Source organism: Pleurodeles waltl, chromosome 3_1 (assembly GCF_031143425.1).
Source record: "Pleurodeles waltl isolate 20211129_DDA chromosome 3_1, aPleWal1.hap1.20221129, whole genome shotgun sequence".
Taxonomy (NCBI): Eukaryota; Metazoa; Chordata; class Amphibia; order Caudata; family Salamandridae; genus Pleurodeles; species Pleurodeles waltl.
In genome coordinates this window covers 1218245756-1218258788 of record NC_090440.1, presented here as the reverse complement: position 1 = coordinate 1218258788, position 13033 = coordinate 1218245756, and the positions used below count along the sequence as shown (strand labels likewise).

The following is a 13033-nucleotide window of genomic DNA, read 5'->3' as shown; positions in this document are numbered from 1 at the left end:
TCAAATGGACAGAACAATGCCACTCAACTCATATTTAGCCTTGTAAGTACACATGCAACTGTGCCTGCCCTCATTTAAATCCATGGGATTTTGGTAAAGAGATAATTGAATGCAAGACCATTTCCACTATCTACAAGTCAATCAGGTCACTCCCCAGGTACCTAACCAAGCACTTTTGGTCTTCCAGCCGCCAATGAAAGATCTCTCTTCCTGAACCTACTGCCTACCTACTCATTTAGACTCTGTGTTTGGCAGATTCTCTCAGTGTGCAATGATGTACTCTATGAAATGCCCCTCACTTTTCGGGTACCCTCCTCCCCCAAAACCCCAATCTCCTGTACACTGTTACTTCTTCCCTTCACCTCCCTCAGGAGGCCAATTTTAACTGTGTTCCTGAAAAGCAGTAAGCAGTCATTTCCCCAGGCCTCACTGCTGTCACTGTCTTAGGTATGGAATTATTTGTTGTGGGAAGAGGCGCACATCATACTCTGCTTGCCCAGACTGACCTATTTTCATTCTGCACATGACAGTGAGCCAGGTGACTTTGTGAGCACAGTCAGACTGACTCTGTGCACACCAACCTTAAGGCTGTTGCATCCTTTTGGGTTGTGAAAATATCTTCTCACCAAGTGGACTGGCCATATGTCAGTCAGTCAACTATGGATTCTCCGCCTTTCCTACGTGAATCTAGCCCCTACTTTAGGACTCGCAGCACTTAAGTCTTTCAGGGTGTCTGCTGTCCATTATCACTTTGCAGGACCCTTTGCTCGCACACAGATAATGTAAGACTTTTGTTTGTTACTAAGGAACTATTAGTCACAGAACAATATTTTTGTTCTCTCATTCCATTACCGCCTTCTTTAAATCAGTCCATTTTAAAAGACATAACTAGGCTGGCTGAATTAGGTGATAATCTAGTATTGTAAATGTGACATACATATTTGAGTTTTAATACCTGTATCACCTCCTAGAGTAATCTTTGACTGCTTGCCATTGCAACTGCTGGAGAGATTAGTTCCAAAAAGAATAACTCTTGAGCATATGAAATGAAACAGTCTTAAGTTCAGAAACAGCAATCGTAAACAATGGTATCACCACAGATGCTGCCAATTATTCACCTATTGCCCCTGACCTAAAGAAAAGGTCTCACAATATACTTCAGCTTTTTTCATTTTACAGAAAATTATTGTGGGACATTTGAAAAAAGGCACCAAAGAAATGTCAGAAGATTTGAGCCAGCTGAAGGCTTTTTGAGCAGAGAAACAACCACAGCTTGTTTAGTTTACACATTGGTAAGAACGCATGACAAGGCAAGCAAGATATTGCAAACGGAGGTGATGTTAGGAGCTATGATTTCTAGATCTCCCGTCTGGACATGTGCAGGAAAGGGTCACACTGGGAGTGAGATTTATTATATAGGTCAAGAGGAGTAATAGAGTAGACAGAGAGCAGGCGGAAATTTAGCAGATGAATGGTTCTAGATCACAACCCCTGGTGAAGGTTAACACATGCATCTCAAAACGTAACGTTTTTTTTTTTACAGGAAAATAAAGAGATTGTTTTACCTCTTCCCCCGCCTCTCACTTTTTTAAAGGTTCTGTCCACTTACATCCACCTCACCCCTCCAAGCTGTACTTTTCACCTCATCTTTTGCTCAGCCTATTACCTACTCTTGCTTCTTCAGTCCCCTCGTATATCCACCTCACCCCTGGATTATCCTGTGCTCATGTGTCTCTCCACAAGCATCTTACATTCTCTCTTTGATTCTGCCACTTTTGCATCCATCTTTCCTCTCAATGCTCTACCCATTTCCTCTCATCTTTCCACCAAACCTCTCACCTTCTCTTGCCTCACCATTTCTGCTGGTTCTGCCTCCTTTACATCAGTCGGTCCCTTTCCCCCAGCCTCTTTTTACTGGTTCTGTCCCTCTTACATCCACATCTTCCCTCCATGTGCTGCTCTTTACAACTCTCAGCTGCTCTCTTCCTTTGCATCCATCCTTACCCTTCCACCTTCACAATCTTCAAATGTTTTTTTACAGTTTTGTATGGATTCTGCCCCTCCTTACATTGCTCTCTTTTGCATGCTATGATAGGTGGGCAAGTCACTGAAAACCCGAGCCAGAGGCCTAGCTCTGCTCAGTCCAAGGGGTGCTCTTGTAACCCAAGCTCAAAATGAGCTGAGCTTTCACAGGAGGCGATGTGGCCTTGTGTGTATAGCTGCCCACTGTGCATCAAGGAAGGAAAGGCTTCAGTCCCTGTCTTGGCTGAGCATCCTGTGAATCCAGGCACATCTCTGTGCTGGAAAAAATATTACTGTAGTCTGTATCTGCTGTGAAGTGCTCTTATGTCCCTAGCTAACATTTGCACTATGTAAAACCGTCAAAAACACAATGTGGACTCTGTCATTCACCCAGACTCTAGTCTCATCTTCCAAGAATAAAGATGAAGCATTAAGCTTTATTGCCCTAAAGAGATACCCACGTGGTGGCTGAATGGCACAGTGAAAAACTGTAAAATCTAGGATAAATCCTGGATTTCCTGCTTGACCAAAGTGTGTGATCCTAGGCAAATTCTTTATTTCAACACCCTCTATTTTGTTCATTATCACACATCAGAACACATTCAGATATGTGCATTCAGGGTGGGGGCTGTACAACAGTTTATTTGTTTGATGTAGCAAACTATAATTTTTCTGCATGCTTAATAAGAATGTAACTCAAATACAGGGTACACACGAACCCTGACATGCCTCTTAGTCAGTGCCACTGGAACTGTTCAATTTTACAGCTGCTGCGTTCTACGCATAATTATGGATTTGTCACATTTGTTGCATAAGCCATCAGCTCCATGGCCTGTAGACTTTTAAAAAAACAAAAAACTTCAGTTTCTCACTCAAACGGATCAAATGTTAATAAAAACACAGCCACACTTGTCGCTGCACAGTGAAAAGCCCTTTGCAAAGGGAAACTCATCACCTTTATATTGCTTATGCTGTATTTGGATGAATGACAAAATAATGAGGTAATACTGTCATAAATGTGCCTCATTATTCCACATAATTTGCCTTCTTTTGCTGCAGAACTTAGTAAACCAAGCCATTTAGGGCCACATGTGCAAAGCATTTTTCTAGTCACAAATGGGCAGATTGGCAGAATCGTCCATGTGCAACTACAAAAATGCCTTTTGGGATATTCAAATATGAGTTTTGCCATTCGGTATTAGGAAGGGGCGTGTTGCGGGCATCTCTTCTTAATACCGAATCGTAAAGGTATGTATGAATGTTTGGGACCGAAATGCGGTACCTAAACATTTACAATTTACTGCCAATAGAAAGTTGGTAGTAACACATTTACAAATAGGATGGGGTCCTTAAGGGGCCCCTTTCCCCTTAAGAATGGTGGGGAAAATATTTTTTAAGAGAAGGCAGTGGTCCTCTTAAAAATGAAATTTAAACGTTTAATTTCTTTCTTTTTAAATGCATCCCATTTTCTTTTAAGGAAAATGGGCTCATTTTCTTTTAAGGAAAATGGGCTGCTTTAAAAAAAAAAAAAAAAAAAGGTTTGCTTTATGTAAAGGCAATCACAGACATAGTGGTGTGCTGAGCCAAGCAGGCCACCATCCCTGTGATGGTTGTGGTTCCTAATGGGTCGCAAATTGCGACCTACCTCATTAATATTCATGAGATAGGTCCTTTTGTGTCCTAATATAAATTGCAAATGAAACTCTAAAGAGTTTCATACATTTGAATTAGCAATTTCCTAATCCAGGAAATCGCAATTAGGAAATCGATAATACAAATGTTCGTACATGTGGCCCTTAATTTGGTACTTTCTTACCTCATAATTCTAGTGGCCCTGCTCTTAGTTCACTAATACCATTATCATCCGGGCAGGGCCAGCAATGTTTCTTAGTTCTTGTTTAAAAACTCTCACTTTTACTAAATACATCTCAATCAGTGATATAATCCTATGTACCAAGGTAAAACACTTCAGTGTGTTAAAAAAAGTGTGTTTTTAATTACATTTTGATAACAATGCCTGACTCCCTTTCCTCCAGCCTAGTTGATGGGATATATTTATTTATTTTAGTGTGGCCCTGCCAGACACCCTGCTTTCCAGTCATGCAAGGGCAAGGCTCACTTTATACCTATGGGCCCATCTAATGCTGTTATCATGCAGATGCAGCGATTAGATTTCTAATGCCCTTTCAGCCCATGTCTGCGAGGTACAGAGGAGGGAAACCCTCCCTTGGGCCTTGCAGCACTGAACCACTTCTGCTACCTGAGTATCGTAACACTGAAGGTTTGTTAAAGGTGGTGCGATATCCCTTAGTTACGAGCAGACTCTGGGGCAGCTGCCCATGCCTAGCGCCGGTCATGCCTAGTGCTACCTGAGAAGCATGGTGCCCTCCACAAATACCCCCACATCCAACCCCATGCAAAAAACCAAGGGATCACTGAGGCTCTGGCCGATGTCCTGGGGTGTTTTCACACCCCTTAATGGGCATCGACTTTACCGCCTCCAAAAAAGGGCTGGAAAGCCGCTCTGTGCAGTGCTTTCCAGCTGTCTTTCCTGCCACGGTGTGATTTCGGCTCCTCACCAGGTGACTGTGTGAAGGGAGCCAAAAGTGTGTGACGCACAATGAAACTGTGTGACCCTGCATGTCTTTGTGCATTTCCAGCTTGATGAACACGATCTCCCAGTCTCCCCACGTAATGTACAGCACTCTGTTTATTCCCAGTTAGGTTTGCACTATATAGGTACCAATACATACATACATACATACATACAAACATATTATAGATTTTGACAAATCTGTCTGTTTTTATCCTATCCCTGTGCACCTGCTGTACTTCAATGAAGTGGGCCGTCAAACCATTTACTTGTGCATTTGCCTCTGCGTTTTTATGAGGAATCCAGAGGTGTACCAAGCAGGAAGGATAGAGTATTCTGCTTTTGTTGAAAGGAGGCAGTAGACCAGATCATTGTTTTTATGGAACTTTATCCTCATACTGTATTTTTAGTAAATGATTCATGCACACTCTCAGGTGGTATGGTTGTCAAGGAAACTATTATTTTTGGAAGCCTTGATTGAATCATAGTGACTTTTCTTGTCTTCCTATGATGTATTTCACTTTTGGGACAAGGTCTTACAATGAAGTGTTCTTTGCTATTCTTGATAGCTGAAAGATGGGAAAAACAAAAGTTGGAACCAGAATTTCGAAGCACTGATTCCATTCTCCCCTCTCTGCCTTGACTCAACTCGCATGTAGGAATGATGACATTGCATTCCAGTTTTAGAATGCCCTCTGTGTAGTTATTGCTTTTCAAAAAAAGATATGGTAAGCTTAATAAAGGAAATAGAGCCAGTGTGGGAGGAAGAGTAGGAGAGGGAAGCATAAAAAGAACTTGCACAATCTGTAAGAAAAGAATCCTTGTGAGAAGGTATACACTTGTGAAACCCCTATCATTTTCTCGCATCTGCTTAACTGCAATATAACTAATGCCGCAGGTTTGTCATCTGGCTATATACTCATAATCATTATGTTGTGTCGTGCATGCCACCACTCACTTAAGTGACAGACTCCTGATGTTTTTTAATCCCCAAATGACATTTTTATAAGTTTCTGTGTATGTTTCATTCCTTTCTGTGTATGTTTGAAAGTCAGTATTTAAACACACTGGGATTTAATAAGTTACTTATTCGATGTGCTTTTTTGAAGCACTTAGCATTAATTCTAGGGTGGTCATGTAATTTTTCGAAAAGTAGCATTGCCTATAGCCTCTATGTGTCCATGCTTATCTCTGGTTGTAAAACTTGTATGCAGTCTGGCCAGCGCATTGTGTTTAGTGTCAGTCTTGGAACTGCAGTGGCAGACCTCAGAACACAACAGCAAGGCAGCCCAGGTGGGTAAACAAGGTGGATGAGCGGGTGTGAGATCACCCCCGCTAACCCCCAGCGTTTGTAACACCCATCAAGACAGGTGACTTGAGAGATAAGCATATGAATTTGTCCACCTCATTAAAACCACCGGAAAACTTATTGACCATCATCACTCTCAAATGTACACAGAACCACTACATCATATGCATGCCTGGCTAAATTAAAATACCCAGAAAATACACCCCAAAAACGAATTACTGGTTTAATTCATCGCTATTGAACACTTCTAGGGTTTGTGCGATATGCCTGCTATGACGATTTGGGTAAAGCTACCTTGCAGTACACTCACAAATACCATCCTGGGTGTGGTCAGGTACGTTTCCTCAACCTTAAGCTCAACCTTGGGCAGCTGTGAGCAGTAAGGCTTACCAAAGGAACAATGATATAAAGCATCTAACATCCTCAAACAACAGAATAAGAAAGCCACACAATGCAAAAGAGACAGTACACCATGTCAGAGAAATAGATTAAAGTTTTATGTATCTTTGGAGATCTTGATCATCAGAATCCAACTGAGGGTCCTGGAGATATACATTTTTACATTAATAAATAACTTTACCATCAACTGCAAATAAGTATTGGTCAATACATACTTTAGAAACTTTTGGAAAGTTTGCAAAAGTTAGTTCAGCAGCTCCGGCTTGAGTTTGCAACCAAGTCCGGCAGGACAGAAATCCAGGGGGCCAGAGAGAATGCTTTGGACTGTAATCTGGCTACCAAATCGGCTTTAGAGCAAGATCCAAACTATGCAGGATGACCCCCATAGACCATAATGGAGTGGTCCTGATGTAGGCTCAAAGATGCTCCTGATGCTGTGCGGTCCACGGGGGTGAAGTCATGTTGAGTCTTCAGTCCACAAGTGTATATGGGTGGCTCTGGCCATGGACTTCAAAGTCCCACAAAGTCCCTTTTGCAGGGTTCCAGGGGCTGCTGATGCAGACCTTGCGCATTTGCAACACAGATGTCATGGTGCACTTCTTTGGTGGAGGCTGGTGTCCTTCACGAGTGACGAACCCAGTCACAACCAACACTCATGGGTCCAACAGTCACGGGTGCACCTTTTGACTATCTCTGAATTGTCCTCAGGAGTGACCGGCGTCTAGTAGCGGCAAAACTTCTGCGGTGGCTACCAGAAGTGTGACTTGGGCTTCTTCAGCTTTGGTGTCCCCAGTGCTGTTCTGAGGGCCAGCCAGCTGACCCTTGAAGTCTCTGCTTCGGACTGGCCTCTTAGATCGGTGTTAGCCCGAGCTAGGCACACAGAACAGGGTCCAGACTCCACTAGCCCAAAGTGCCCATTGCTCCGACGTCGCACCCTCTCTTTGTGCTCTTCCAGTGGATGCAGAGTGGTCTCCCTCTTGTCCTCTTCCCAGGTCCAGCGAGTACTGAGGGTTAACATGCCAAGGGTGCCATATTTATCCCAGGAAAGTGCCCTGAGGGAAGCACGCAGTCACTAGCCAATGGGCTACTGGGCTACTGGGTTCCCTTCTGCCTAGGAACAAAGTTCCTGTAATGTGTGGCATATGGCTAACCCAGAATGCCACATTCTTGTTCCCTTCAAGATGGTACAACCCTTCTTCTGTCATGAGGAGCAAGGTAGCCCACCCTAGAGGTGTAGCTACCTGGGGACAACACACCCATTGTAGAACCGTTTTTGGAGTGAGTTTCCCACCTCTGACCCTGTCTCCATACTGTCCACAAGAACAAAAGGCATCCTGTTTAGGAGTGTTGGGGCAGGCGGCCATCTCTTTGAAGCACGCCTTAAGGCTAATCCTCTTAGTGGCCATCCTGGCAGAGGAGATGACAACTCGCTCCTGCAGCACTGCCTTTGTCCTTGAGCCTGGAAGTCATTCACACATCTCCACAGATGGTCTGTATGTGTGTACCGCTGTGATGTTGCTGGACGAGCAGAGCACAGACTGGTCACTTTTCTAAAAGTGGCCAACTATTATTAGTGACATTAATTTCGAACTGGGCATCAAGTCACATTTAATGTCATGATTAATTTGATACCTCACAGGACCCAGTTTGGTAGTCCCATTCAAAAGTTAGCCGGGTGGGTTGTCACCCTGTAACCCTTTGCTAGCCAATGGGGCTACCAACTTTACTTGCAGCAAAACAACAATTTTAAGTGTAGCGGTCGAGACATATCAAAATATATATGTCTCACTTAACAAAACACAGCTCCCTGCCATAGGACTCTCTAGGCCTTCCTTGGGGGAGACTTACATATGATGTTAAGGGACAGTGTGGCTGTGCCATTAGTTTAAATAGTAAAGTTGAACTGACAGTGAGAACACTGTCCTTCCCGTCTGCGGTGGCAGACTGGGAGCCATTCTGTGCCTTGTCACATGCAAGGTGGCACAAGCAGTGCTGCAGCCGTGAGTGGACACTCTGCCTTACATGCTCGGAGTACTCTGGCTGCCATATACTAGGGGGTTATAATAAGTCAGGCCTTGCCAATTGGGTGTATCCAACACCTTTCTGAATAAGTTTCAGAATGTATGCAGACCCAAAGATTGCAGAAGAAAACAAATAGCCAGATTAACTCAAAACCCTTGAAAATTATAAATGGCAGAACCCCATTAGAATGAAGATACTACTTTCATTTGAGTTGGACTTCACTGGTGACACATTTACTACCATATTCAATTTAAGTAAGTCCATTGTCCAGTGGCTATCCCAGAAAGCCACATTCTTGTCCCATGTCTATCTAGATAGGTTAGGAAGCAAACAGAATTACCAAAACATTTTCAATTGCAGCTCTGAAGATTGGGAATGTCCCACTCGTGCCTATCCCATTTCTGCTCCACATTCTACTGTTGTTTGTTTTATTTCTTAGCATTGTTTTTACTTTTTCTATCTTTCTTTTGCTTTTTAGGTCTAGCCTGCGTGATCATGTGCTTGTGCATGCTGTCGGTTGTGAGGCCATTTTTTTAAATAAAGGACTTTGATCCCGCCTGCTGCTTACCACAGGTTGACCCCAGTGCTCTTCTTTGCTGCCTCCTAATTGGTTAGCTCAGCAGATACATCACTTCCGTTCCTATCTAAGGAGCACCGGCCACGCACAGATTAATTGCACTTGATTAGTGCCTTTCCTCTACAATGCAGGTACTATTCCTTCTACCCTCTCCCATTCCCCCTGTCCTCTTTGCCAAAGAGTGATGTTTTTGTTTCATGTGAAAAAGAGATAAAGAAGTTATAAAGAATGTAAAAAGTGTATTTACTAATGATACAAAAGCCAAACAGATTTAACCATAATGGAGTCTCTGCATGCAGTGTGTGGCACATGTACGTAAATACATCAACAGTTACTCGAGTATTTCACCAGTAACCCAAATGTACTTGGCTAAATGTATTTTAACTACTTTCTATCAAATTTTGACCTCTTTTGGGAATGTTCTTAAGTTCTGCCTAGTGTTTTCATGTGCTACAACCTTCAGTTCCTGCATTCCATTCCTGTTGTCTTCCTTCGTGCAGAAATGTGTCATGAAAAAGCTTAAAACTGTTCAAAATAAGTGGTGCAAAATTCCCAGTGCTACAGTTGGCAGCTCTGTCCGTCACGCTACATAATCTCCCCTCTAATGTTAACATTTCAGGCTGAGGCACATCATTGAGCAGGCAGCAATGTTCTCAGCCCCTCAGACCTGTGGGAAAATGACACGCAGTATGAATTGATTAAAGATTTAAAAAAATAGGAGAAAATGCTTATTTTACACACAAATAAAGTAGGGAGTTAAAAAATGTTGAACTCAGTGTGGCACGCGATCCGCTGTGTCTCATGAGTCAAACCTGGCTTTGAACCATTACCACACTGTCTTCTGGGAACTGTAGTTCACAACATACCACTGCATGCATGGCATTTACAGTTTGTGTTGACTGAAAAGTCCAAGACTGGTTGAGCATGTCAAACATCATGGGTGAATAATTGAGAGACCAGTGTCTTATTTGATCAGACGACCTATATCACAAGAGCACCTTATTTCCAGTTTGGGGTTACAGTTTAATGAACTGTACATTCTTTGAGGTGCAGTCGATTAATTTCAGTATAACCAGGTGAAGTAACAAATTACACAGGACGATTACGTGATGTTTAAAAAGGTTTGCAGTTCCTATTTAGCACAAACTCGAGGTGAAGGTATTGGAGCGCATAACACAAGCACCAGTTAAAATTACTAAAGGACATATTCATTTTATGTAGGCACTAGGAGATTAAGTGATTTGCCCAAAGTCACAGGAGTTTGAGCCCGTTCTGAGATTCAGTGCATCTTTTGTAGCTGACTCTGTGGTCTGCTTTCTTCTCTCCCATCAAATTCCGTTCCTATTTCTTCTGCATTCCCTCCCCAGCAGGCAAAAGGAAGAAAAGCGCTATGAGGTGGCCAGTGCTGGCCTCTTCATAACACTTTATTTTTTACCAGTCCTATTATTCATCCACACCTGATTGTCAAAGCCAATAGATCTCCTATAGGAGAGCCTTATTGGCTTTGTCAATGCTTGTTTGAATTATAGTTCTGTTCCAGTTTCTTCTGAAGTCTTTCCTGAAGGTTTTTATTTCCTTTATTTATTTATTTAAGCAATAACATTTCATTTGTAAATGTTTTACACAAGAGGTTTTAGGAAAACAACACTGTAGGATTGAGCTGTTTAACATAATACGAATGGCAACAGTTAGAAGCTGACAGGTGAAATCTCTTATTCTTTAAACAAGAAATAGCAGAGCTAACTATAACTTGTGCCCAGCCAAGGACCGCTTATGACCTCAAATATTAAATCACTCATGGCAGGGTGTAATGATGAACTACCTCTAAATTGAAACCCCTCCCTAAGAATACTGGTGTACATAGTAGAGTGGAAAGAGATTTTGTCTACCCCTTCCTAATTTTTTATGATCCTTCAATAGTGATGAGGAATCTCAAAATATTAAAAAATATATTTTACACTTCCTTTCATCAAAGTATGTGTGAGTTACAAACCTCTTCTCGGTTACTATGGGGGCAAGATACCTTGATCCTATCCCCTTAGCCATCATTTTTACTTCATTCTCACAACACAAGCAATTTTTCATAATGAGCAGTAATGGCAGTCATTTTGTTTCTAAACCTCCAACAGCCAATCAGAGCACTCACTCCCACAAGCCATACAAGAGAATCTCCTTTCTTTGGGAGTGAGATGCCTGAAAAAGGGCCTCTTGACCAACCAGATGGCCCCATTCGTGACTTTGCACTCTTGCTGGACTCTCGCAAGACTTATGTGAACCCAACCGTCCAAATAGCGAAACACCTTTTAACCTACATTTTTAAAAGGCTACTGAATGGATTTATACCAACTCACAAAAAGCTCAATCCGAGGACCAGATTCTAGTTTCCTAACAAATTTGATGTAATTCCTTTCAGCACTTTTTATGGAAGAGACACCTTCCTACACAAAAACAATCTGAAATTGCATTTGCTCTTTCTATGTGTGCTGCAGAATGCCGCACACATAGAAAGAGCAAAAAACGAGGAGAAATGAAAGCATTTCTCCTCGTTGTGCCACTCTAACTCCACCCCTGGGAGGCGTTAGATTTTGGTGCTGCCTCTGGTTTACGAAAACACGTAAATTTGGGGCTGCGTCAAAATGTAATGGGTGTTGCACGCCCACAGCAACACCCATTGCACGCCCCTTCCACGCAAAGTGCTGCGTGTGAAAGGGCAGTATTTAAAAGGTGGCGTTAAGCCACAAAAAGTGGCTTAACGCACCTTGTAGATACAACGCAGGGCATAGCGCCACCGAAGCCTCACGTAAAGTGACGCTCCGGTGGCGCAAGGGGCTCATAAATATGCCCCTTTTTGTTTTTTAATATCTTTGGCACCGTTTGACAAATTTTCACAAACTTTTCAAAGCATATACTGTTAGAAGTTCAGCTGCTGTCCTGAAAGTTTCAGGATGATCGGTCAAGCAGGGGCTAAAAAAAAAAAGGGTGGTCTCAAAACACATTTTCTCCTTTCTACGTCAATGGAATATTTCAAATTTATCAACACAACTACATCCCAAACCGCTGAACAGAATTACACCAAATTTGGCAGAGGACTACCTCTTGGTCCAGAAAGTATGCTTTTTGTGATTTAGTATAGATCCGTTCATTAGTTTTGGAGATATTACAGTTTAACAAAATATAGATTTTTAGGGGCGCAAATCCTCTCTGGATCCAACTGTCACCGTGCTGATATCTAATTGGCTCCCAAGACTTCAAGTGTTGGCAGCCGTCTTGGGACTCAGCTTAAAAAAAAAAAGTGAAAAAAAGACACCAGAATAGGGTCACCCTTAGCCCCCAACCTTGGTCCAGGGGTCCCTCATGGACCCCGCTAAGGATAACAAGCATTTTTTTTTCAAAATGTTGAGAAAATACGCAGATCTGCCCTTCTTTTTTTTACCTCTGGGTAGGCCTACTCCCTTGGGCATTGTGGGCTTTAAAAATGAGGGGGGCACATGGGGCCCTCCTTCTATGGTAAACGCCACCTCCCTGGGGCAAATTTTGAATGAAGGGGGTCTGTTATGAACCCTTGCCCTGGCAACCACCACCTCAGTTGGGCAAATTCTAATGTTGGAGGGGGGCGCCAGGTCCCACTTGAGTAGCCAATAATGGCCCTGGGGACTGCCCCCCTCCCCTCCCCTAGGACCGGCTTCTCTTATGTCCCGGGGTGCCTATCCCCTAGACATAGCTGTTCGCTCTGATTTGGCGGGAGCTTTGACAGCTGCTGCCAAGTCAGAGCTAAACTCTGCTCCCAGCAAGTGAGAGCTGTCAAACACCTTTAACTTGCAGCAAGCAGATGTTTCCTCTGTTTCTGCAGGCAGGGAAACAGAGGAAACAATTGCTCTCACAGAGAAGGAGCTGCATCTTTAGCAGGTTCTTGTCTACAGCAGCAATGCCAGCTCCTCCAGGAGGCGGAGAGCCGGCTGGAACCATGGGGCCTTAAGGCTCCTCCTGTGGTCCCATTGCACACTGGGGTCCCTTGAGGGCACCCAGGAGAGATGTCCGGGCCCCAGTGGAAGGGGTCCCTCGGGCAAGATCAGCACAGGGAGGGGGGTCCACGTGGTACCCGTCCCCTACA

General features: G+C 43.3%; 1 protein-coding gene across 12 annotated transcripts in view; it reads left to right on the top strand.

Annotated features, from left to right (window-relative positions):
* Window positions 1-13033, top strand: part of PKNOX2 (PBX/knotted 1 homeobox 2) — a 3670033-nt gene that overhangs the window by 231437 nt on the left and 3425563 nt on the right. For 9 of the 12 annotated variants that reach the window (XM_069224545.1, XM_069224549.1, XM_069224540.1 and 6 more), the window contains one exon: window positions 8824-9053. The exons of the other annotated variants lie outside the window; for them this stretch is intronic. The gene's annotated coding sequence lies outside the window, so the exon portion shown is untranslated. The remainder of the gene's footprint in view (window positions 1-8823; window positions 9054-13033) is intronic. 12 annotated transcript variants of the gene reach the window in all.